The sequence below is a fragment of the Artemia sp. Qi Xiang Cuo genome, chromosome 6 (assembly GCF_049724085.1).
Source record: "Artemia sp. Qi Xiang Cuo chromosome 6, ASM4972408v1, whole genome shotgun sequence".
Lineage (NCBI taxonomy): Eukaryota > Metazoa > Arthropoda > Branchiopoda > Anostraca > Artemiidae > Artemia > Artemia sp. Qi Xiang Cuo.
This window is the reverse complement of record NC_142799.1, coordinates 26,119,018-26,144,716: the sequence shown is the minus strand read 5'-3', so window position 1 is coordinate 26,144,716 and position 25,699 is coordinate 26,119,018. Positions and strand designations below refer to the sequence as shown.

Below are 25,699 nucleotides of genomic sequence, written 5' to 3'. Positions count from 1 at the left end.
GGCACTAGAACTTTTAATTTCCGTTCGAACGAGTCCTCTCACGATATTCTAGGACCACTGGATCAATACGATCACCCCTGGGGAAAAAAAACAAAAAAAAAAACAAATAAACAGGCATTCGTGATTTATCTTCTGGCAGAAAATAAAAAATTCCACATTTTTGCAGATAGGAGGTTAAAACTTTATAAGTAGGGTTATCTGGTATGCTGAATCTGATGTTGAGATTTTCATTAAAGTTCTATGACTTTTAGGGGTTGTTTTCCCCTTTTCTCGAAAATAAGGCAAAATTTCTCAGGTGCATAACATTTGATGGGTAACTAAACTTGATGAAACTTATATGTTTAAAATCAGCATAAAAATTTGATTCTTCTGATGTATCTATTGGTATGAAAATTCCATTTTTTAGAGTTTCGGCTACTATTCAGCCGGGTCGCTCCTGACTTACAGTTCGTTACCACGAACTGTTTGGTATAAGGCCAAAGTAGACGACTTAAATGACTTCAAAAAAGGAGGGGCTAGATCTGAACGACCAGACAAAAGCAAATCATACGCAAGAATAAGGAGGTTTTTAATCATTGAGTTGTTATTTAAACGACTCAATTGAAAAAGACATTAGAAAATTAAAATCATACGATAAAATAAAACGACTCTATTCTGTTTATAAGCGACTTTGGTATTTGGTATCTAAATGAAGCTGAGTTTCGTCAAAATCAGCCGTTTCTTCACCGAGAAGTTTGAAAATGCAAAAGTGTTTCCAGGAGAAGTAAATACAACTTAAATTGTCTCATAATTGAGCACCGGGGACCTCAACGAGGTCAAAATAAACGACTTACATGACTTCACGATAACCGGGGGCGAGTCCCCCCCCCTTCGAGCTACCCTTGCTTTAAATTGTTAAAGACTAGAAATGTATTTAGCAGGTTCTTTTGCAGTTACAATAACGAAATTCACTGTTGAACAGCCCTTCGATTAATGGGAGTCACATTTTAGTCGATAATTTATTCGTTTTTCTCTTAATTTTTTTTTGTCTTTTCTATTGGAAATTGAGTTTCCTGGAAACAATGCTCTTGCTCGATAAAAGAATTCGCTAATCCCCCACCAAATAGTCGAAGGTGAATAATACATTTTCAATTATTTTCTGGATATCAGCTTAATATTCTGGGTAAGGCCTTATAAAGGGGGAGGGATGCTAGGGGGTTTGAACTTCTTCCGAAACGCTTGGCTGACTCGTAAAACCGTAAATAACATGAATAGAAACAAATTTTTGATGCGTTTTTTGTGACCACCTGAAAAAATCCTATCAGCCCAATTGTAATATCGTAGTATGAGGTATTATGATATCATATCAGATATTACGCTCAGCCATCTATTTGCACGTAGCTGTTATTTCAGATAGTATTCAGAATTTCCATGAGTTTTTCAAAATTGATTATAATGGTACAAAATTGTATCCCAAAGGGTTTATCTATCCTTCTGTTGATAGAAGAGCTGATAGAAATTGCCTACATGTTGTTCAGGTTACCCTGCCTACTGATCTTATTTGAAACAGTAGGCTGAACCAAAAGTGTGGTTCAATCCAACTCTAGGGCTATAATGAGAGAAAGGTTGAAATAGCTAAGGCACTTTCTGCGGATGAAGGATGACGGATTGCCAAAGATTGTCCTTCCGGCCAACTGACTAGGGCTAAACGGAAAGCAGGTCATCTGCGGTTAGAGTGGGAAAATGTCATAAAGAAAGATTTCTGTGAAATGAGAAATTCCTTTGAGGGTGTAAAGAGGGAGGCTTTAAATGGATTGAGATGGAAAAAGAGCGTGCGTAGCTGTGCTGGCCTCAGGTAGCCAGGTAATGTGGTGAGTTGTTAGTAGTAATAGCAGTAATAGTAGTAGTATTAGCAGTAGTAAGGAAGCTGCTAAGTCTTGCTTAGGTTGGGAATGAATTAACAATAGAATACTATTTTCTCGTCATGGTGGTCAATTCCGTATCCAGGGGAGGGGTAGGGGGTTTGAACCCCCCCCACCCCCTACCCCTCTCCCGAAATGTTTGTCTGACTCACTGACAAAAATGGATATAGACAAATTTTTATGCGTTGTTAATAGTTTTTTGTGTAACGCCCCCTCCCCCCCGAAAATTTTTTTTTAGTATACCGCTATCGGTATATTTCCCTCTAAAACCGATAGATGGAAATTGTAGTGACTCATGAAAAATAGATAGGATCCATGAACAAATAGTAATATGGTAATTTTATAAGGTGATTTTAATGCTCAGATTGGTAGGAATAAGAATAGATGGTGTCCTAGCCACTGTATATTTGATAGAAAAAAAGAAGAAATAGTTACGGGTATTGACTGCTGCAATTTTGTTTGTATACTTTTGTTTAAGGTACAACGATTGGCTTTTATTCTTGGTTAATTAATCAGAAAAAAATATATGTATAACTTTTAATATGGTAATCAATAGCAAATGCTACTATTTTTCAACTGAAATTTTAAACTCTATCCTTTTATGAAACTCATGCGATGAATTGAGAAATTAACACATTTTTGTACAACATAGCCAAAACATAAGTTTAAAATTTCTCTAATTTTTATTCTATCTTATTAAAGCATTCTAAGGTGAGCGTGCTAAAATGATGTAATGTCTGAAGATGACGTCATTACAACTTCAGACACCAAATGACGTCATCATATCTATATGAAAACATGTAGTTGAAGTTGATCATTTAGTTAATAACAAGCATTACACCTAACATGTACCCCGAAAGATTTAGACATTTGCATACGCGGAAGATAGTCTACAAGGGCCTTGGAGGATGGTATGGAGAAAGGGTATGGAAAATAGTTCAAAAACTCCAAAATTTGCATATGAAACAGGAATGCTTTAATGAAAGTGACCAAAAATGGTTATCGGTTCAAAATTCGAAACAAATTTTTGGCACCAAGGAAGCAGCAATTTTATCAGTTGATACAGCAGCACTGGATCAAAAGTTTGAGGGTAGAGAAAATAGAACAGGAGAATCTATTCAAAAACAAATTGGAAACTCCACCCAAATGAGTAAAAAATCCGGCAACTGCAACGTAATTGAAGCGCTACCAAGTGGCCAAATATTGCAAATATTTGAGAAGAACACAAAAGAAAATACAAATGTCAAAACAAAGTTAATAAACCGAGAAAAAATCAGCCGTCCTATCAAAAAAAAAAAAAAAATTGGCTGCTTTAATGCTTACGAGGAGGAAGCGACAAGTGAAGAGATAACTAAAGGAAAAAGAAATGCCGAATCAAAGCTGCCGGATCGAAGAGAAACTGATAGCTCCATCAACGCGAAACATAAGATAACGCTGCCAAGACGATTAGGTAAATACTGCAATGAAGAGAAAAATAAAGATTTACAGAAGTTGGAAGATAGGTGTAAGATGAGCCAACAGAAATTAAAGACATTTGATGTGCAAAATGATTATTGTGAAATCTACAAAATACAAGAAAAAATACGTTATTATCAATCAAAACGTAATATTTCCAAGCAAAATCAATTAGATATTGTTCAAATGCTAGACACTCTTTCCAGTGAGCTGGATGCAATTGATAGTGAAAAAATTAACGCTATTGACACCATCCTTGAGACAATTCAATTGCAGATATCCCGTTTGGCTGGCCTATATATGTTGGAGGAGGATCCAAACTGCTTAGAACGTTTCAAATTGCTAAATTATTTAGACAGAGAAATAAGACAAGAAAAATCAGAATTATCTGAGAAAAGGTCACTCAAAGATAGATTAAGGTCTTTAATGTCTAAAAAAAAGTATTAGCAGTTTCCAATTTTGGTCATCTTTCAGAGTTGTTAAAACTCAGACAGACAAAGATCTTGATATACAAAATATACAAGAATTGTGGAGTTACCATTGGAGTCGTGAAAGATTTGAAGAAAGCACATATTTTAAAATTTGGAATCTCGAAAAAACACTGGAAAATATTTCCAATAAATTAGATATCATCGAAAGTAAAAAAAATATTGCAATTGACACGTTCCTCAAATCGATAAGGATAAGAAAATTACGTTTGGCTGCCATGCATCTGATTAATCTAGACGAAAATTACCTCAAAGAAATAGACCGGCTAGAATATTTAGATCAAGAAGTTTCCCAATTGAGGGAAAATACAAAATGCCAGAGAAAGTGGGACAACGGTGCTCATAAGAAAGAGGTTACATCCTTGTAGAATAGCTTGGCTAAGAAAAGGCTGTTTATAAGATAGCAAAAGGAGTTTTGGTATTCAAAAAGGCAACAAGAGAACTTAAACACTTTATCCGCAAATCATTTAACATGGGAGAAAGAGCAAAGTTCGCTGATTTTGTGGTTTAATATAACATAAGGTCATAATTATATAATTAAGATTCTTGTAACAATTTAGTTTTATTTTTCTGTGTTTGTTTTCTTTATATGAAATTCCTTTAGCAATAAAAAATTTGCCGAAGCTTACTTTGTTAGTAGCCAAAGCTCCACCATGAAGGCTCATTTTTGTGGAGTTAAATATCATATGTAATTTTGTATTACGTTTTGTCTCTGAAGTGGTTAGATTTTATTTACTGGTTGTAACAGCCACAATCTCGTATGTGTAGATTAATGATTTCTTAGACCACGAGATCTTGCTGTATTTTGATAATGCTTTCCCTCTGAGGGACTTATGTGTGATTTCTTCAGAGGCGTCGGGGTTACATGTAACTTTTAAAATTGTATTAAAAAAATCGTATGATTTTTCGCTACATTTTTACGAATTGGATAAACTTTTCGGGGTGTGGGGGAGGGGGAGGCCTCAACGAAAAATAGGGTAAAACTCCTGTTTTTCTTTTCTCAAAAAAGTAAATGTTCACTCAAACCATTAAGATGTTTGCATTGAAAAATGATAGGGTATGTGACATTGGTATTTTAAAAAAAGATTTAAAGACTTGGTTCATTAATGTGAAAAAGTTGCATATACGTGTATTCGTTTCACCAATTTGAGCTTAAGATTCGCAATTAAGACAATCTGATCTATGGCGATAGATTTTAGTAAAATGTTATGTCTGTATAAATAATGTTTACCCTAGCCGCTTAATATGAAGGAAATGTTTCCAGGATGAGGTTTTTCCGTTACACCTAGGATGGGCTGACCCCTGTGATAACCCCAAATGAAGGTAAATCAACAGCATAATTTTTGGTTTTGGGGGACTGCGCTCGCGCGGACCCCTGTTCTCACATTGGAAAGCATCTTCTTTTGGGCCCTTCTTTTGGCTCTTCGGGCCCTTCTTTTGGCCCGAGGGCCCTTCTTTTGGGCCCTCGCACAATATGCAGTTAAAAAAAAACATACTATTTTTGCTGTTAAGACAATAATGCAACAAGTAAAATTGATCATTGGGCCCTAATGAAAAGATAAATTTCTTGATAAACTTATACATTTGGAATATTATAGAAGAATTGTACTTAAAATCTTAAGCATATGAGAGAGCTGAGTGCATACTCTATAGAAAATAGTTGTGGATTTTTTTTCTTAAATACCTCTTAAACAATTTTTTTCGTTTTTCTTTGGCTTCTGTTAAAGCAAATGATGGTCTCAATGACCAGTCACAATAATTAGAATTAATTACCTCTGCTGATTGAATTCTTGATACATTTTTTCTTTGAAAATTGTCTACAATTATTAAATATCAAGCTTTTGTGTCTATATTTGGAGCAAATTTAATGAGAGGATGTCAGGGAGGGGGGGGGGGCTTGCTGGTATTCATCACTTTTGAATCTTAAATGGGAACTGAAAAAATACATTTCCAATCAAATGGGCATCTTCTAAAGTTCACACGGCAACCCCTTCCATAAAAACCTTATATGCCCCTGGAACATAACTTACAATGCTTACCCCCAGACCCTGAGGGATTTTGTCAACCCAAATGCCTTGTTATATGATCTATTGACTATTTTTGAACAAATGACTATCTCTAAATTTCTATCAGATTAATTTGGGAAAAATACGACGTGGTGGGTGGGGAAGGGTTACTGCCCCCCGGTCACTTTTTTTCTTAAAAAGGGCGCTAGAACATCTGTTTTAAATCCCATGAGTCCCCTCTGTAGTTTATACGGCAATTTTTTCCATAAAAACCTTATATTCCCAAGGGAATAACTTACAATCCTTTCCTTCAGGGCTGGGGGGGGGGGGGGTGTATAATCCTCATAGATATAATTTCTGGACTTTTTAACTATGCTGAACAAAATTGCTATCTCTATATTTTGTCTGATTGTGTTATGGAAAATGAAGGCTGTGGGAGGGGGATTTGCGACTATTAAAAGAGGCACTATTCCTTTCAATCACCAATTGAATAAGCTCTCTTCGAAGTTTTGGACCACTCCTTCTATACGAAGTGCCCTGCTCTAAAAAAATAAAAATAATCTATTGTGCCCACATTGCTTTTTACTTAGGTAGCGCTATTGCGCTGCTTATGATAATTTAGAGACTTGGTTCTCTTTAAATAAATTAAAAACATAGCAAAATCTCCCTGCCCAAATTTAATAATGTCACAGTATAATTTGCCTTATTACCAAGTTGCATGTAAAAAAATTTGAATATCACATTTTTTCAACTGAAAAAAAAGCGTAAATAGTATACAAGAGATGAGTCCGGAAAACGGAAATAATCTATAACTCCCCCCCCCCCCCTCGACCTGATTTTTTGACTACTTTATTCATGTTGTTTGCAGTTTGAGAACCCCTGTCCCTTCGAGGCTCATTTATTTTTTTTGACAAAGAGTTTCCCTGAAAATAAAATTATACAATTATCAATTGTATAATTTTGAGATTACCAAAAGAATGGAAAGTTTATAATGTCAGTTTATAACGAAAAACTTTAAAGAAAAATAAATAAAGTAAATTCCTTTAGCATTGTTAAATAGCTCTTTCAGTCCTTTTGACATAACTGTATGTATATATTTATCTTTCCGAGTATATATAAATCATCAAATTTAACCAATGTGTTATCAGTCTTTTTTTATGTCTATGTCGTTTTAAATATTGGTTTCTTTGAAAAGGCTTCAAAAAATAACCATTGACATAACCTTCAGGTATATTTTGGTAATCTATATTCTTCTTTTGCATACATCATGGCACTGCTATGTGTGTGATGTCATTTTAGCCATGATGCCATTTCAAATTGAATGAACATCAAAGCATCGTTTAACGAAAGTGACTGCCTTCTTTAAAGTGACGTAAAAAAACGTTCCTTCAGTGTTCAGTATAAGCCAAAAAAAGGGTTTCAATGGTTGAAAATCCTATCGAATCAATAGGATTTTACCTTTAGTAACTTAAATAATTGAGTCCCTCTGTCGACTATGCTTTTTTCTTCTTTTTATAGGCGGTTCACCTTACTGAACACTGAATTTCAATCTATTTCAATGATGAAATAGCTCACCTTCGGTAATAAATTTGAGAGCCCCAACCCCCAACTGATAGATCCACACAAGTTGGCGAACTCAGCTAACTGAAAGATACGGAATAAAAGTGTGGCTTCATCAAGAAGAGCTTACACATGAGAACTTCAGCAAGGAAAATTCAACTCTTGCTTCATACTTTCAAAATGACTCATGGTTTGAGAGTCGTTGAATGTGAAAATTGTCCTGTAATAGATGTTAGTCCTTCATCAGGCTTTTTGAGCCTTCCCCGGGCGGTTGCTTGTATATAGTTTATCTTGTAATTAGTAGTAAATAAAGCAAGTCAAGTCCTTTACTGGCAGCTGAAAACCAGTTTCACCACTGGTGAAACTGGTGAGGCAATTCTACTCCTCACAAGGCCCCTAGAAGTATTACGTTTACGGTCATTTACATATATTAGTTTATGTGTTGACGGAAGTTAATCTGACTAGTCTCCTTATAGAAAATTCGTGTACACCGAAGAAACTTGTGTATGATTATAAACTTGTGCCATACATTATCCTGTAAACGAAAACACAATAAAAAGTACAAAATTAAAAGAACCTCTGATGTGTTAAAACTAGGAAACCAAAACCATATTAAAAATCTGATATTCATGGAAATACTATCTTCATACACCTGTACAACATTAAAAGAACCCAAACAATGAAATAGAGAACTCAGTTTTCGCTCACAAGGTATAAAAAAAAATAGAGAGCTCTGTTTTCGTTCGCACGGTACTCAATAGAATCAGTGCATGTTTTATATCAAATAACTGATATAAACCGATGGTTGTTTATGGGTACATTTTTGGAGGAGATGCTACTGCTGATTAGCAGGGAAAAAAATTAAATTTCAAACGAAAAGATGAAACATTTTTTCATTATATCAAACATATCCCATATTAGAAATACTTACATCCATTTTATATGGTAAAAGGCAGCAGAGTCAGTCAAATATGGCACCGTACCCAAGAGAAGAAACTTTCCAAAGATACTTGTGCTGGGTAGACAGCCAGATCTTGCCTATCCTTCTCAAGCGTTGTACCCCTCTCAACCTCGTATTGTAATCAAAGTTTCGTCACTATCCTGTATGCACTTGCTTTGAATGAGTCATGTGGGGCTCTCTATTTTTGAATTCTAATTACTTCTCCATTGTGCTTAGAAATTTCTTGCATTCTTTTCCATTTGTAGTCAAAGTGTGACCGACAATCCATGCACATAACCTTGTCTTTTGCTTTGCTCATATTATCTTGTCAGATTTCCGTTGAATTTTTCCGAAATACTGAACCGTCTGACAAAATAAATCATATGTGAGCACAAACATATTTTTAAGACCAGTTACTAGGCTACCAGACCAGTCTATTTAAACCTGGTTTAATTTAAATGAATCTGTATAAACCGGAGATTATTAAAAAGAAAAATTAAAATATAAAATAAAACGACCCTGTTCAATTTACACGCAAATTCAGTTTTCGGTATCTTCGACTGAAGCTAAGCTAGGCCACAATCAAACACTGAACATCCCAAAGTCTTTTAAGGAGAAGGAAAATACGACCTAGACTGTCTCTGACAGTCTTCACCTGAAGACTACACAAGGCCAAAGTAGACGACTTAAATGAGTTCAAAAAAGGAGGGGCTAGATGAACGACCAGACAAAAGCAAGTCATGCGCGAGAATACGCAGGTTTTTAATCAATGAATTGTTATTTAAACGACTTTATTGAAAACGACATTAGAAAATTAAAATGAAAAGATAAAATAAAACGACTCTATTCTGTTTATAAGCGACTTTGGTATTTGGTATCTAAATGAAGCCGAGTTTTGTCAAAATCAGCCGTTTCTTTACCAAGAAGTTTGAAAATGCAGTAGTGTTCCCAGGAAAAGTAAAAACAACTTGACTGTCTCAGAACTTAGCCCCTTGGACCTCCATAACGGCAGAACAAACGACTTACATGACTTCACGATAACCGGGGGCGAGTCCCCCCCCCTTCGAGCTACCCTTGCTTTAAATTGTTAAAGACTAGAAATGTATTTAGCAGTTTTTTTGCAGTTACAATAACGAAATTCACTGTTGAACAGCCCTTCGATTATTGGGAGTCACATTTTAGTCAATAATTTATTCGTTTTTCTCTTAATTTTTTTTTCGTCTTTTCTATTGGAAATTGAGTTTCCTGGAAACAATGTTCTTGCTCGATGAAAGAATTCGCTGACCCCCCACCAAATAGTTGAAGGTGAATAATACATTTTCAATTATGTTCTGGATATCAGCTTAATATTCTGGGCTAGGCCTTGTCAATGGGGGGGGGGGAGGCTAGGGGGTTTGAAGTTCCTCCAAAATATTTTCCTATATATAAAAACGTAACAAACATGAATAGAAACATATTTTTGATGTGGTTTTTGTAACCCCCCGAAAAAAAATCCTATTTTAAAACATCTCCCCCCCCCCTCAAAATAAAATACCCAATACAATCCCAGGTTTGGGCCCCATACCAAATATTAGGCTCAGCCATCTATTTGTAAGTGTCTGTTATTTCAGATAGTATTCAAAATTTCCATGAGTTTTTGAAAATTGATTATAATGGTAAAAAAAATTATATCTCAAATGGTTCAACGATGATAAATTTCTCGACTAACAATTTACAATTATTTTGTGTACAAAAGTTGGAATACTTGATAGTTAAAATTGAATAGGGTGCATGAGCTTAGGCTTCCCCACGATAGGGGTTTGCAGATTACAGACATAGTGCAATACCGGGCTAACACGTGAGGTAAAGGGGGTGGTGCAAACCCCCATTGTCCTGTGGATGCCAAAAATTAGTTTAATATTCTCCGTATCAGATATTAAGCTGATAAGAACAGTTACTACACTTAATTTTAGCCAATAGGCCGAGAAGCAATAATTGCGTAAGGGTTATCAAAGAAAATTAACAGAATACGAGTAACAAAGTTTGTCACAATTTTAATTTCAGTTGTAATGCTCAAATGACATTCAATTAATTTATCAGCTTGTGTTTGGATTTTTCTAAACAGTAGAAACATTTCCCACTATCTCAAAGTTCATTTTAAAATTTTGATGGCAAGTGGAAAATTTTTCAATTAAGGCTTATACGAAGTTTTGAATTTTGAAAGTAAATTGCCTATATTTTAAAGTCCAGCACAGAGACTAAAGTGGAAAAGACCAAATCAGAAAGGAAAAGCCTTAAATTAGAGATATATGATCTTTGCACTTTAGCTAACAATAGTTTGAATCAGCATTGATGAATGACATTAAATCACGGTATTAGTGTGTAAGGGGGGTGGGGGGGTTCCTTAACAAAAATACTAAAAAAACAAGTCACAAGCTATATTGTGACATTATTAAATTTTTTTCCAAATATGGAAACAAAAGCTGGATTTTTAGTCACCCATGCAAAATACTCAGCTACAAAACAGTGAAACATTATCGGGTAAATAATTGTTAAATTTAATTTTAATAATATTTATCCTTTTCATTCTTTATTTACTTGAATAATTTTACATTTCCGTCTTGTTGCTAATAGTTTAGCCTGACTGTAAAGAAGAACAGATGGCCTTCGAGTATAAATCCAGTTTTATAGTAGAATTTGAGCATAAATTTTTCAAAATACCTTGAATCCTAGAAAAGCAATAGAAAATGAGAAAGAAGCCCTTAAGCATGCATTCTAGCTAGAAAAACTTAGAAGAAGCAAGGTAGTACGAGGGAAGTTGCATTCCAAGACGGTAGTTTCTTTTGATTTTTTTAAGGTGGAGAAGACTCAGATTTCTTGAGCATTGCTTTGCCCTTTATTTTTTAGCCTAAGTGGCTATACTGAAAGGATAATAAATCCAGCAATTGTTAGTTTCTTAAACAAACGAGGACAAAATGTAACTTGGACTTGACTCCCTTTTAGACCATCTAGGGACATACGATTTAAACAAAGAATTGTAATAAAGGAAAACCCCTTGCAAAGCCCCTACTAGATTTGAAATGTAAAATTTACAAAACTGCAGCAAGACCTGATATAGAAACAAGGGCCAAACCTGACAAGACCAATTTTTTTTTACCAAAATATCTTCTTTTGATGTTTAAGAAAATGTACTTTAATCGTCAACAAAATGAATTCAGTCTCCATGTTGAATAATTACAATATCCACAACAATGAATTACTAGCTAAGCAGTCAAAATTCCATAAAAATCCATTAGTCCACACAAACGCAGTCCTCCACTACTCAAAAAATTTTACTAATGTCTTTCGACATAGATTGAGTTGTCTTAAATGCGACTCAGAGGCTCAAATTGGTGAAACAGGTGCAGGTATACTCAACTTTTGCAGGTGTCTATAACTTTTCCATATCAATGAATCAAGTCTCGACATAATTTTTCAACATAGCAGCTTCAGTTTTCCGCTATCAGCTCTTATAAAGTATATACTATTTTTTTTCAGATATAAAAAATGGTTTCCTTATTATTCTAAGACTAGGAAGCTGGAGGGAGCGGAGTAAGCCCCGACCTCTCTGCAATTTCCGAAAATCATTTTAAAGTACTGGGTCCCATGTAGGGAACGTATCAGATACTAAGCTGATAAGAATAAATACTACACTTTGGTATTAGTCAAAGGCCGAAAAGCGATTCACGTGATTATAATCAGTGTTGCCAACGCTTCAAAACAAAAAGTACCGCGAATCGTCCGGAAAATGTACTAATGACCAAAAAATTGCACCATGTCCCAGTTTTTTCTCGTGTGTTGCACTTCCCACAACACGAGGATCGTTGGCAAAGTACAATGAAAATATTGTATCATATTTTTTCTTTTACTTTCTCTCTCCATTTCCTGGTTTCTCTTTTTCTTTTAATGCACAATATGTGTACTACTCAGAGACTGTTCAGAGTAACATGTTACTTCAGGCCAAAAAAATGTTGTTGTTCTCCCAAAATTTACGACTGTTTTTAGTACCATAAATACCTGAAACTAGCCAGAGATTCACCCGAAATTACGATTTTCATACAAATCAGGGTCTAAAATCGAATATGACCTTGTATTCTTACATAATATTGCCCAAAAGCTGTTGCTGCGACCTGTTGTTTAGCCATGGGGAACCAAATTTTCACTAATATACAAGATCTTTATTTCCACCTACGTGTTTGTGATAAACGAAAACCCTTTTCGATTAGGAAAGGGGCATCGGCCCTGTCGCTACCATGAGAGCGGCATTTTCCCTGTTAAGAGTTTGCATACAAATCTCTCTTTTCGATTTTATAAGGATATCGGGGGGGGGGGGGGAGGATTTTTATTTTAGTCCCTTAAAAATACACGTTAATGCTTACAAGCAAAACAGGGAAAAAATTTTTTTAAAAATCAATCTGATCAAATATTTAATAATAATAATTTATTCATAACCCACTTTTATACAAAACAAGCGGAGTCAAGTACACTAATTGAATAAAAAAACTGAAAGTTTTTTAAACTGAAAGTAAGGAGCGACATTAAAACTTAAAACGAACAGAAATTATTCCGTATATGAAAGGGGCTGTCCCCTCCTCAACGCCTCGCTCTTTACGCTAAAGTTTTTTATTGTTTTAAAAAATAAAGTTGTGAGACAGAGTCAAACTTTAGCGTAAAGAGCGAGGCGTTGAGGAGGGGACAGCCCCTTTCATATACGGAATAATTTCTGTTCGTTTTAAGTTTTAATGTCGCTCCTTACTTTCAGTTTAAAAAACTTGTTTTTTTTATTTAATTTCTGATCGTTTTTTAGTTATTGCAGCTTTTATTTGCATAAAAATTTTACTTTTCTTTTACTAAATGGATGTCTTTACAAATTAACTTACGTAACTAACTTCTATATTCGTATATTTTTCTTCTGGCAAAAAATACAAAGTTGCAGATTTTTGCAGATATGAGCTTGAAACCTATGTAATAGGGTTTTCTGATACGCTGAATCTGACGGTGTGATTTTCATTAAAATTCTTTCACTTGTAGGGGATGTTTCCCCCTCTTTAAAAAATCGAGTAAATTTTCTCAGGCTCGTAGCCTTTGATGAGTAATACTAAACTTAATAAAATTTATATATTTAGGATCAGCATTATAAACACATTCTTTTGATACATTTATTGACATCAAAATTTCTTTTTTAAAAGTTTCGATTACTATTGAGCCGTATCGCTTGTTTTTTTATTGTTTTTTTTTATTACGTATATGTTATTACTTATATGAAGGGGTTCTCCCCTTATTCAAAACCAATCTCTTTACTTTAAAGTTAAAAAAAAATTTTTATTAACAAACCCCTGAATAAAAAAGGCCGGTTAATTCCAATAGATCGCTCTTTTGAAATCACTAAAAAAAAACTGTCGAGTAAAGAGCGAGGTATTGACTTGGGGGAGAACCCCCTCACATACGCTATAATTTCTCTTGGTTTTAATTTCTAATATTCCTTCTTACATTTCAGTTGAAAAAACTTGTTTTTTTTTATTTAACTTCTGATCGTTTCTTAAATAATGCTTGGAAATCCGGCGCCCCCTTCATAGAAATGTTCCTTACCCCAAAGAAACATCCTCCACGGAAATATTCTCCAGAGTAATCCCCTCCTCTAGCCCCCCCTCCAGAAAAAATCCTTCCTGAAAATGGTTGTATACTTCCCAATAACCAATAAATAATGCTGGCAAGTCCGGCGCCCCCTTCATGGCAATTTCCCTTCCCCCATGAAAACTTCCTTCATGGAAAGATCCTTCCATAGAGTCCCCGACCCTCTCCTTCCCCCACCTACCAGAAAAAATCTCCTCTGAAAAAGTCTGTATACTTCCCAATAACAATACTATATGTTAACATTGAGTAAAGTTCATAACTTTCAGCCCTCCCCCTTATGTCTTTGGGGTTTCAATTATTCCTAAAAGAAATTTTTATCATATTTTAGACACTTTTGAACAAAAAGGCTATCTCAAAATTTTTATCTGGTCACTTTGGGAAAAAAATGAGCATGGGAGGGGGTCTAGTTGCCCTCCATTTTTTTTGTTCACTTAAAAAGGGCACTAGAACTTTTAATTTCCATTCCAATGAGCCGTCTCATGATATTCAAGGACAACTGGGTCGATACAATAACCCCTGGGGAAAAAAAACAAAAAAAAACAAACCAACAAAAAAACCCGGACCCGTGATCTTTCTTCAGGCAAAAAATGCAAAATTCCACATTTTTATAGATAGGTGCTTCAAACCTCTACAGTAGGGTTCTCTGATAAGCTGAATATGACGGATTGATTTTCATTCAGGGTATATAGTTTTTAAGGGATTTTTTCTCCTTTTTGCGAAAATCGGCCGAATTTTCTCAGGTACGTAACTTTTGATGGGTAGCACTAAACTTGATGAAAATTATGTATTTGAAATCAGCTTTGAAATCTGATTCTTTTGATATAGCTATTGGTATCAAAAACCCGTTTTCTAGAGTTTCGGTTACCATTGAGCCGGGTCGCTCCTTACTTACAGTTCGTTACCACGAACTGTTTGAAAAATAAAAAGTGGACGTCGAGGATGTAAATTGCTATTAAAAAGGCGTTTATTAGGATTGAACACTAGTTTTGACGGATTTCCACTATTCACTGCTCATTTGCTGGCAAATTAGCCAGCTATGTGCCATACTATGTGTAAACAATGGGTTAATTGGTTAACTTAAAGCCCTTGACCCGAGGGGTTTTTTGTTTGGGGGGGGGGGGGGGTGAATCCCAACATAACTATTAACTGTACCTGGAAAAAAAAATGAAAAAAAAGGATGTATGAAAATTTTAATCGGATGTTTTTTTGAATTGATGGGCATTAGATAGAGAGTGGTTGCCCTCCAATCACTTCTGACTCTTATAAAGATAATGATTAGCCTATCCTCTAACATATGTTTTCGTCATCAAACTAAGACAAATTGCCCATCCCAGTTGATTAAGACTACGGCAAACATACACCATCAATCCTTTAGATGTAGGCGGTCGGGAACTCGCTCAGATGGTAAAACAATCAAGGAAAAAATCGATTTAGTGAAATTCTTTGCGAGTGACCCGTTCCTCTTAATCTTACATTCTTTACGACTTAACCATTATTATATGAAACTGACAATTATTAAAATCTTAACATAAGACAACTTCAAAATAATCGAAACCGTCTACACTATGAAAAACTTAAGTCGCCAAGGGCTGGTAGTAAAAGTCACAATTATGCAAAGATCAGTATACTCACTAGTAACGAATCTAAGAAAATACAGAAACATTAGCTAAGTATTCTGATACTATTAATTTTTAACTACAAATCTGTAAAAAAACGAAAATGTTTTTTATCAAACTTCTCTGTCTTAAACTATAGCATATGACAACGTTTGTATGACACAGTGTTAACAATAAGTACACGGACTGTATATAGTTGACATATCTCAGACATCTATTAACACAGTTTAATACTATAAGGAAAGAGATGGATATATTTTTATTAAAAATTGCTAAATTATACAACAACAAAATCTAAATATATATTTGAAGCTTGCCCTTTTGTTACAAAATTTTGGCAAATTTTTCCCCGCCTCCAGTAAATTCTTGCGCTTTGTTACTCGCTCCCTTTGAAAGCCCCCCTTTTCTTTCGTTCAGTTTCATTTCTTTTTGCTCTTGATCCGTACCCAGGGGGCCCCTTCTATAGGGAAAGTCACTGTTTGGTGCTCACTTCACAGTTCGGGGGGTGTATGTTTTTGAGGGCTCTGTACACAGCGTTTACAAATTTCGGATGGTGCGCTTTGTCATTGGTAGGGTTGATAAGGTCTGAGTTAAGTGTTTTACACACGACAACTTTTTCTAATGGAAAAAACAAAAGGTGACTTTAAAGTTATTCTTCGTTACTACTTTCAAGATTACTTTGAATATTACTGCTACGCGTTGGTTAATAGTCAATTGCAGAAGTAACCGTAAGCTCACGGACCTCGGCAGCCAAAGACTTCCTCACTACTGCAAGGTAAACGGGTGTGCCTGCACCAACTCGCTCCGCAGAGGTGCCATATCTCAGACGACGGTGTATCCTTCCCACTGGGACTTGGAGACCTGCCCTGCTTGAACGGGCCTTTGCCTTTCCCTTCACTATTCCACCCGGGCCTCTTCTTGAAAGGGCGTAGATTATACAAACTTCAATTGGACACAAAGTCGTACCAACTATAAATGATGTATTGTGGAGAACTGCTACAGCTCACAATATTTCTAATACCTCATTCACACTTCTGCCCTCTGACAAAAATAATGTTAGATACCTAAATCGATGTTAAATTCGGGTGGTCTAGGGTACTATCTATCACTTTTGTATTTGAACTTTTTACTAAATAATAATAATTTTACCCAAAAACTAAATTAATATCTCCCAATTTATTTGGTAATGATTAACATCATATCACTATCACTAAAACTTATAGTACCATAACGAGATCGTGGACTGACTTATCTGAAATTTACATTTACAAAGTACTATCACTCGTGATTAATGCCCGCTGTAGTGATCTAAAATCACGTAGCGTATTCTCTAGCTTTTACCAATAGCTATTTGAAAGGAGAGAAACAACCGCCTCTTGTCTAGCTAACTCCACCACGATTGCCACCATGACTCTTCGAGAGGTTCAAACTGAAGTGATTCTCCTCCTCCACGGGGACCTTGCCACGCACGCTGTTAGTGAAGGCACTAACGCTGTAACAAAATACACAAGCTCTAAATAAGGGATTTTCCCCGTCTATTACCGCCCAATCAGCCGGGCCCTCCCAAACAGCCCTTTTAAGGGCTACCCCCTTATTTTAAATTCTCTGCTTTCAACGTAATGTCAGTGCTCTTTTGACTAAATGATCGAAATAAAGTGTAAACCATACCACTAAATCCACAATAAAAAAAGATAAAATTGACATACTCTACTGGGTCTTAGTATTTGAAAAATGGTAGATAATCTGAATAAATATATATATACGTAATTATTTAGTTACTATTACCAGGTCCCCTGATATTACATTAAAGTAAATAAACCTCATTTTTATTTTAATTTGTCACCCAGGGTACATTGGTCATGTCCTGGTGTCAATGTTGAGGTATGTGTATATTATCTGTTTTCGGGTGCTGTTGTACTTTTAGATGGTTTGTCTAGTGAATTATTCGTGTAAGACTATAATAAACATTTTAAACAACATTACATCCGCAAATTTGACATTTTGTTATTTTTCTGTTATTTTTGTACCTCTTTAATCATACCTTTTTTTGTTCCAAGGAACACTCGTGCTGTTTAAAGATCTTTTGTGTGTTTGTTTAAGAAATAGAGTGGCCCTTAAAATGGCTGTAGGGTCGGATGCAGTTGTGTAGAATTAGGGGATTTAAGCTCTCTCACCACGGATGCGACGGGCGAGTTGAATATCTTTTGGCATGATGGTCACCCTTTTGGCGTGAATGGCATACAAGTTGGTATCCTCAAAAATACCAACTAAAGACACCTTACTAGCTTCTTTTGATGCCATCACAGCTAAGTTCGTGACCCTCTGGTATGATTTAAAAGCCTATTCAATCTCTCGCACGATCCTAACAAAGTTAGCGGGATGTCGGCTTTGGTCTTTCACATTTTGAGAAAGAATTCTTTTTCGCACTGACACTGTTTCAGGCCTGTATATGGTCGGTTTTTGTAACAAGCACCTATACTTGGTTAAATTAAATTCCGCTGGGGTCGCAAGCTACCGTCTAAGTGACTTTCCACCCGTTGATTTTATTGCTGTTTTTTTTGTTCTATCCATATTGATAGTTTGCCTTTTTTTGAATGAAATAACAAATTAAAACACTGCTAACGTTTTTGTTTTATACGGAGTGCTAGACGCTGGATACGAGTACCTTTTTGTGAAGTAGAGCATTTTTTAGATAGAGTAAACGGTTTTTCTATGAAATCTGTTATCCTAACGAATTCTGGACAGCTGTTTGCTACGAAAGTTACTTCAATAAGAAATTACTATGAAAACGAGGAAAGGGTAGGGTAATAGTATGTGAACCTTGTCATCGTAAAGATATGAGTGTTTTTCAACCAGTACTTAACCCGACATAGAGTAGTCAAAAGTAACTCAGATTTTATGTTACAAGAATCTACGGACTTCTTTACGAGTACAACCGTGTCGTGCAGAAATATGGTATAGAAAATGTTCGTCTCTAGTAGTTCCATAAACACGAGCCTAACAAGATAAAATCTGTACATGAGATTGAAGGATTTAACGAAAGGACTATAAAATTGAGCACAGTTTAGTTCATGGTTTTTGAATGGTTTCAAACGGCTTTTTAAACTTCACATGTCCCCCTCAAACCATGCCATATTCCATGAAACCAAATTTAAAAACAGGTCAGATCCCTTTTCCTATGAGAATTTTATGTGGGTTTCAGTCAAAATGAAAGTAAATATTTTCTTTTCATATCTTCTCTTTTTTACAATATAATTGTAATTATTAATATAAATTAAACATTACATTTCAATTAATTTATATATTAATTTAATATATTAATACATATTTATTTATAAATATTGAGTATTTCAAATAAATAAATTTTGCTATTTAACTGCACAAGCACTCTCTTTTCTTAGTTAAAAAAGAAATCAAGCCATGATAAAAAGTGGGTAAGATTCGTAAGACCGGCCCTGGTTCAAATACAAGGGTTTAACATTTAGTTATCTTAGTTGGGGTTGCCATGTGCAAGAGTTGCTTTGCATGCGGGCGTCTCTTAGCTGAGTTACCCCCACCCCCACCCCACCCCTCATGTTGAAATAAATATCAAAATTGTTGTTCTATAAGATTTGATATTCTTCCTTTTTTATTTTATTTCATTGGCCGAAAACAAAATTTAATAACTTAATGTGTACAACACAATTCGAACGTAACATAAAAAAAAAAAGACTTTTAGCAGGTACTCACTATTGAAATTTTAAGTCCTTGAAAGTCCATTATCCTTCTTATCCCATCCCTCATAAAGACTTTTATTAGTTTTTTTTTTTTTTTTAATTATGGAATTTTGTAATTTCTATTTATATTTTTTATGCAAAAAAAAAAAATAAACTTTAAAAAGGACATTTCTCATGTTTAAAATAAGTCTTTTCAAATCTGTAATATTATTGATTATTTTATTGCGTATGTGATCGAATAAAAAGAAAGAAGTTTTAGACCAGTTAAAACAAGATATCTACTCTAGCACTAAACTTGTGAAAAAAAAAACTCTATTTTCGTTTATTTACTAGTATTGCGATCGTTACATATAATTAATAGTAAGTGCAATAAAGAAATAAAAACAAAGAACAAAAAGTATTTCAATCCACTGGCAGAATCTGATTCTTTTTGGTCATTGTTTTTTCTGTAACAATTTTATATAATACTTACTTTAATATAATTACGTCCCTTAAAAGTTACTTTCATCGCATTTCCTGAATTTATAGCGTAAAAATTAAAATAGTACTTTTAGGATGCAAATTCATATTAAAATTACTTTTTCTAGGATTGAACACTAGTTTTGATTGCCAAAATAGAATGCCTAAAAAACGTCCGATACTCTGGACTATTGTACTATAGCGTTATGACCGTTTAAAAAACATCCTCTTCAGGACTAAGTATTTCGGATGGTTAATCTGGTTTAAGGATTATTAATAAATTATTAATAGTTTTAAGATTAGAAATACCAGGTCAGATCCGAATGGCTATAGCGTGGGATCTATTCTTTCATATAAACAAAGTCCCCACAGTTGGTTTACCTTAGCTGACTCTTATACAATTTAGCGTCCTCACCAAGAGCTCCATCTCGAATAGCAAATGTTTATACATTTGATGATTATGTCACACTATTTCTAAAGAGTGTAGAGTTGTACAAACAACCCCATCACCTACAATGACTTACGCACACTTGTAAGTAGATGAATAAGCAAGCAAACTTTACTTATTGTTACAAAAGGACAAGCCTTGACAGTTTATTTAGATTCTGTTGGGTAAAATGAGCTCCGTCTAATACACTACCTGACTAACCTTTGTATCTATATGAAGGGGCTATAAATCTTTATTTCTTGTTACACAATGACACGCATCGAATGGTTATGTAGAGTATTTTTGGTAAGAGAGACATTACTCCACCCTTCCCCTCTCACTGTAGGTGGGAGTGGTACACCCCCTCCCCTCTCCCAACGATGTGACCTCCCTGGCTGTATATCCAGGTCCAGTAGGAGAAATGAAGTTCTGGAGTAGGGGTGCGCGTCCCCCCGGACCTCGGTTCAGGGATGACTCATAAAGAGAGTTGGAGCTAACGCGTCACTATTCTTCATCCCGTCTAGTACCAATCCGTCTGTGGGTAATAAGTCTGAAGAGCCCAGTTACACCAACACCAAAAAGTTGAACTCATCCACATAATTTGTTATAATGGTCTTTTAAACACTAGAATTTTGTATGATATTTTTTTCCATGGAAAAAAATAATTTAGGCAAAAAATACATTACTCATGCATAAAATTAAAATTATCTAATCTGTAATTAACATTATTTTAATATCTTCTTTTGACGAAGTATGCTCTATTTACGAGATTTCAGACATTTCAATTCTTCTTAACTACTATATCGGTACTAATTCAAAAATTCTCTATACGTTTCAATAGATTTAGTACGGCGTATAGGCGGTATTATTTCATTAATTTAATCGTCCGGAGTAAGTTAGTTTGTAAAAGTATATAATTATGTGTGATCTAAATAATCTGAATGATAGCAATTAAAGAAATGGTTTAAAGCCTAAGGTATGGTATTTTGTTGTATTCGAAGTCCCTCGTACGCGTAATATTTATAGATGTACGGGCCTTCATTCCAATTTTTCAGTGAACACTAAAACTGGCAGCCGTATGTTTGAAAGATTTGTAAAAACAGTTTCCCACAAAAACCTGGAAAATGTTCGTGGTTAATGTGATCGTTGTTTAAATCGTCAGTGTTAACCATGTTTGAGTCTTGGCAAGCTTCCAAAGCTTGCCCCGGGGACCATTCGACACGGATCTTTTCACCTTATACCATAAACTAAATCGGGGTTTTTTCTAGCCTTATATTCACAAATGTTACTATTATTTAATCAAAAGCCAACATATCGTCGCAAAAGTTAAATTTAAAACATCAAATCATTAGTTCATAATACCATTACCCTTACTATCTAGAGACTATAGTTATTTTCCTCGACGTTTATAATGCTATCGGGGAACAACTAGCTCAAAATTTCTTCTCCCTATTTATAGAAGATGTCCAGATACAGAAAATTCTGTCGCTAACACAATCTTGTATACATTCTGTTGGGATATTTCAAAAGCTCGACATTAGATAAGTATAATTATACAGTTAGTAACTTCAAAAGATATACAGACTAGACAGAAAAGTCATAAACGATAACTTACTTTATCTATACATCTTGATCTATGATGAAATTAGTTAAATTACACCTTCAAGGGGAGGATTGTCAGTGTCACCTTATAACGATATTGAGACAGTGAAGAATCGTCTTTTTCAGTTTTTCGCGACTGGTTTGATTTAGTATTAGGTATATCAATAACTACAAGTTTGTGTGTTAAAAATTCAAGATTTTTGGGAGGTCCTTTAATCTACATTGTTATTTACCACGTAGGGCCCCCCCTAACAGCGTAACAATGATGTGTGTGGAATTAATTCCATTAATTTATCGATATTTTATCTTTGTTATAACTAAATTTTACACTCTCAACAGCTTGGTAACCAAAAAGCAAAATAAATTGAGCAGCAACTGACGTGTTACCCATTCACTCCAGTTTTGAAAATTAACAACTTGTGTCCAAGTTTATTTACCCACAGATTGTGTAGTGAATGAATTATGACGTTTTATAAACGAAATTAAAAAGTTTTAAGTAGATATCAATTCATTACAGTTATATTAAAAAATGAATTTTAAGAGTGTTGTATATTTGTATTACTTTTAATAGCTCCGTTAACCTTTAGTACATTTTTAAATAGTAGTTGTATTTTAGATTGAAAGTATTAATAGTTATTAACTCAATACTCTTTTTTCGTAAATTTATGTTCATAATATTCACGAGATTAACATTTTTTATTTAAAGTATAAAAGAATAGTAGCTTACCTAAATAGTATTTCGAGAACTCCCATAACTGGCAAAGGGAGGGGGGCGGGGGGTGGGATTTGTCACCTTAGTACTACCTAGCGCTTTTTGAAATGTTAGGGATTATAAAGATATTTTTTTTGACTTTAATGTGTATGTAAAGAGAAAAAAAATTTATTTTAACATGAACTTGATTAAGAGACAATTAAAACAAATAAAGTGTCGGTGTTCAAAATTGGGGTGTTTGTGTACATTTGCACTTCCGTAGCATTATCCCATGCCGACATTGTACATTCCGGAATGGCGTCACAGGTCTCTTGCTCGATATAGCGAACCTTTAGAATGGCGTGCATCGAGTGCTGAGGGGTGGATCTCTCCTACTACTGAAATTACGTTAGACTGTATGAAAGAGAGATGCATCCTTTTAGACCCAATCTAGCTGAAAGGTTACAGGGGTGTAATATTCACTTCTTACTTGATGGGGGAGGGTGGAGATAGTACTATCGTCTCGCCCAGACAAGCAATCAAATGGCAAGGCGTTTCCTTCTGTAAGAAAACCAAGACGTGGTATTAACTTGTGAACACACGGTAAAATACAAAACGAATCTAACAACTCCGAACATTTTTAACCTGGTTGAAGCAATAGGCGCGTTCTGTAATTTTAGGGATTATAAAAATATTTTTTTTGCCTTTAAGTTTGATGTAAAGAGAAAAAAATATAAGTTAACAGTATCTGGTTTACGTGACAATTATTACCCCTACAGGGTAGTATTTCAAAAATTTTTGGGGTGGGGTAAGTGAACTCGACTAACGTCCTACATAATGCAGTAATTGTACATGCGGGAATGACTTCACGTGCCTCTGGATATCCGGCTATAAATTGGAGACCGACGTGAATCTAGGTATATGTTGTAGAGATCTAATCTTCCTGAAATGACGGTATATGACATTTCAGTTATTGACCGACTGTTGGGATCACTCGCGGTTATATTTTACGTTTTGTTCCCCTTAAACCCGCAATTGATGGGGGGGGGTGTAAATAGGTATAGCTGCCCGACTAGACTCTCAATAAAATTACGAGGCTTGTCCTGCGGTCACCAGAACAAAAATTTGCCGGCAATTTTTAACAAGCTTTCCCCTCTCCCACTCTTCTTGAAACAACTACGACCCTTGGTATGTTTTTTTTAGTTTCCTATTCGCAGTCGCAGAAAATTATATTCATTAATATACTATAATACCAAACACTAATACAAAGTTAGTATATTTTCTTTTATCGTGATATTCTGTTTTTAGTTAGAAATGGAATATTTAATTCTCTTATAATTGTACCACGAAAAATCCTCTCAATTCACGTAAAATAACTCTATTTTAATGGAAATTTAGAGTAAAAAACAAAATTTTTTCGAATTGTACTAAAAGGTAGAATAAAATGTCGTTTATTATTAGAGTAAAATATATATTGTGTAGTGACAATCGTAACTTATAACTGGATTGCTAAGCGTCAATTATCAAGCAATGAAAAAATTGGTACGTGGGTCAAAATACTAAACTATGCAAATTACAATTTATTCCTAATTCGGCAAACAGACAACACCAATCCATTAACTTTAGTATTGCTGGAACTTTATCCGAGAATTATAAAAAACCTGACCAATTTGTTGTTTGGTATATCTTGGATAGTACCCCTGTTCCATTACTAGTAAATTATGGTCGCATTTACCATAATAATATTAAAATAAACAATAAATAATAATGTTTAACAATAGACACTATAAACAAAACAACAATTTTTCGTGTTTTATTTTTAATCGTAGAGATTACCCCGTTACTTATCCTCTTTAATTATTGTCGAATGGACTTATAGTAAATGAAATGGCTAATGAGTCATATCTCTACACAAGGCATTTTCACCGTAATCGTGAGCTGAGACACGATGAAAAGATTAAAACTCCCAGGTTTGTTAAGCCCAGTGCAAACTTAATTCGATATTACGATTCTCGCTAGTTAGTTACATACGAAAAGTATAACAAATTAGCACAGGATTATTTTTCTTTCAAATTGTTCCTCCCACTAAATACAACACGGAAATTTGTTTTTCCAACACTTCATTATCTTGCACTATAGCATGGGCAATATTTTGTATTTCCAATCTTTAAAAGGATATTATTAGACTTAAAATAGGGGACATGTAAAATTTCTCTCTTAAATAATAAATTTTAGTGTCGGGTATACTGTTTGTTAAGGACCTTAAAAATATAAATAGTATAAAACCAACAACTATATCGATCTAATGTTCAAGTTAACTTTTTTTACAATACATATAGTTAGACATCATAGTTTTCTCTTATAGCAGCCGCGGAATACTAGAAGGGGGGCCGACAAAATCTACGTATAATATCTAAACACAATACACCCACGCCCCAAGCACTATTTTATGTATAGCGATCTAGAATGTAATGTACTCCTAGCCAAATTAATTGTACAATGTCTAATTTAGTTGTTTCATTCAATTAAAGTCTTTATATAAGAACGTATCTTTACTTCTTTTAAAAGTGTTTTTGAATTTTCCAGAAAAATTCTACTACGCAAACACACATTAAAAGACAATAGTATTACTTAACAGTCGAGCACGCCCGTGGTAGCGTAGCAAAAAAAAAGAATTTGACAATGATTATACCAACTATACTTAAGGTTTTTTTCTCAAAAGGAGAAACATTTTGAAACCTATTCACTATAATTCCAAAATAGGTCTTCCCATGGACATGTATGAAGCAATGAAAAAAATATCTACCTATAGACGAATCGGAGGATTCCATAGCCACTTTATAAGAAAGGTGACAAGAGTGAATGTGGTAACTATCGAGGCATTAGTCTGGTCTTTGTAGGTACCATAATACTTAGTAATATGATACTTTTTATACTGAGAGATGCTGTAGACAAAGTTTTAAGAGAAGAACAGTGCGGTTTTTGAAAAGATAGAGGATGTATCGACCAAATTTTCACTCTTAGGCTTAAAATTGAGAAGTGCCTAAGTTCTTACCGTAGGTCTCCAGAGGCTCGTTTTTTAAGGTTATGTATTCTGAAGATATTTTTTTTGCAATAAATTTTGTGGTAAAGAGAAAAAAAATTTCTTTCAAAATTCACGTGTTTCAGTGACCAGGTTAACCCTTT

The 25,699-nt window shown here is 34.6% G+C and overlaps 3 pseudogenes; 1 reads left to right on the top strand and 2 right to left on the bottom strand.

Annotated features, from left to right (window-relative positions):
* Positions 1 to 5,067: 5,067 nt before the first annotated feature.
* LOC148951047 (U1 spliceosomal RNA) lies at positions 5,068 to 5,222 on the top strand (annotated as a pseudogene).
* Positions 5,223 to 10,142: 4,920 nt separating this feature from the next.
* Positions 10,143 to 10,322, bottom strand: LOC148951046 (U2 spliceosomal RNA; annotated as a pseudogene).
* Positions 10,323 to 11,872: 1,550 nt separating this feature from the next.
* On the bottom strand, positions 11,873 to 12,052 carry LOC148951045 (U2 spliceosomal RNA; annotated as a pseudogene).
* Positions 12,053 to 25,699: the final 13,647 nt, after the last annotated feature.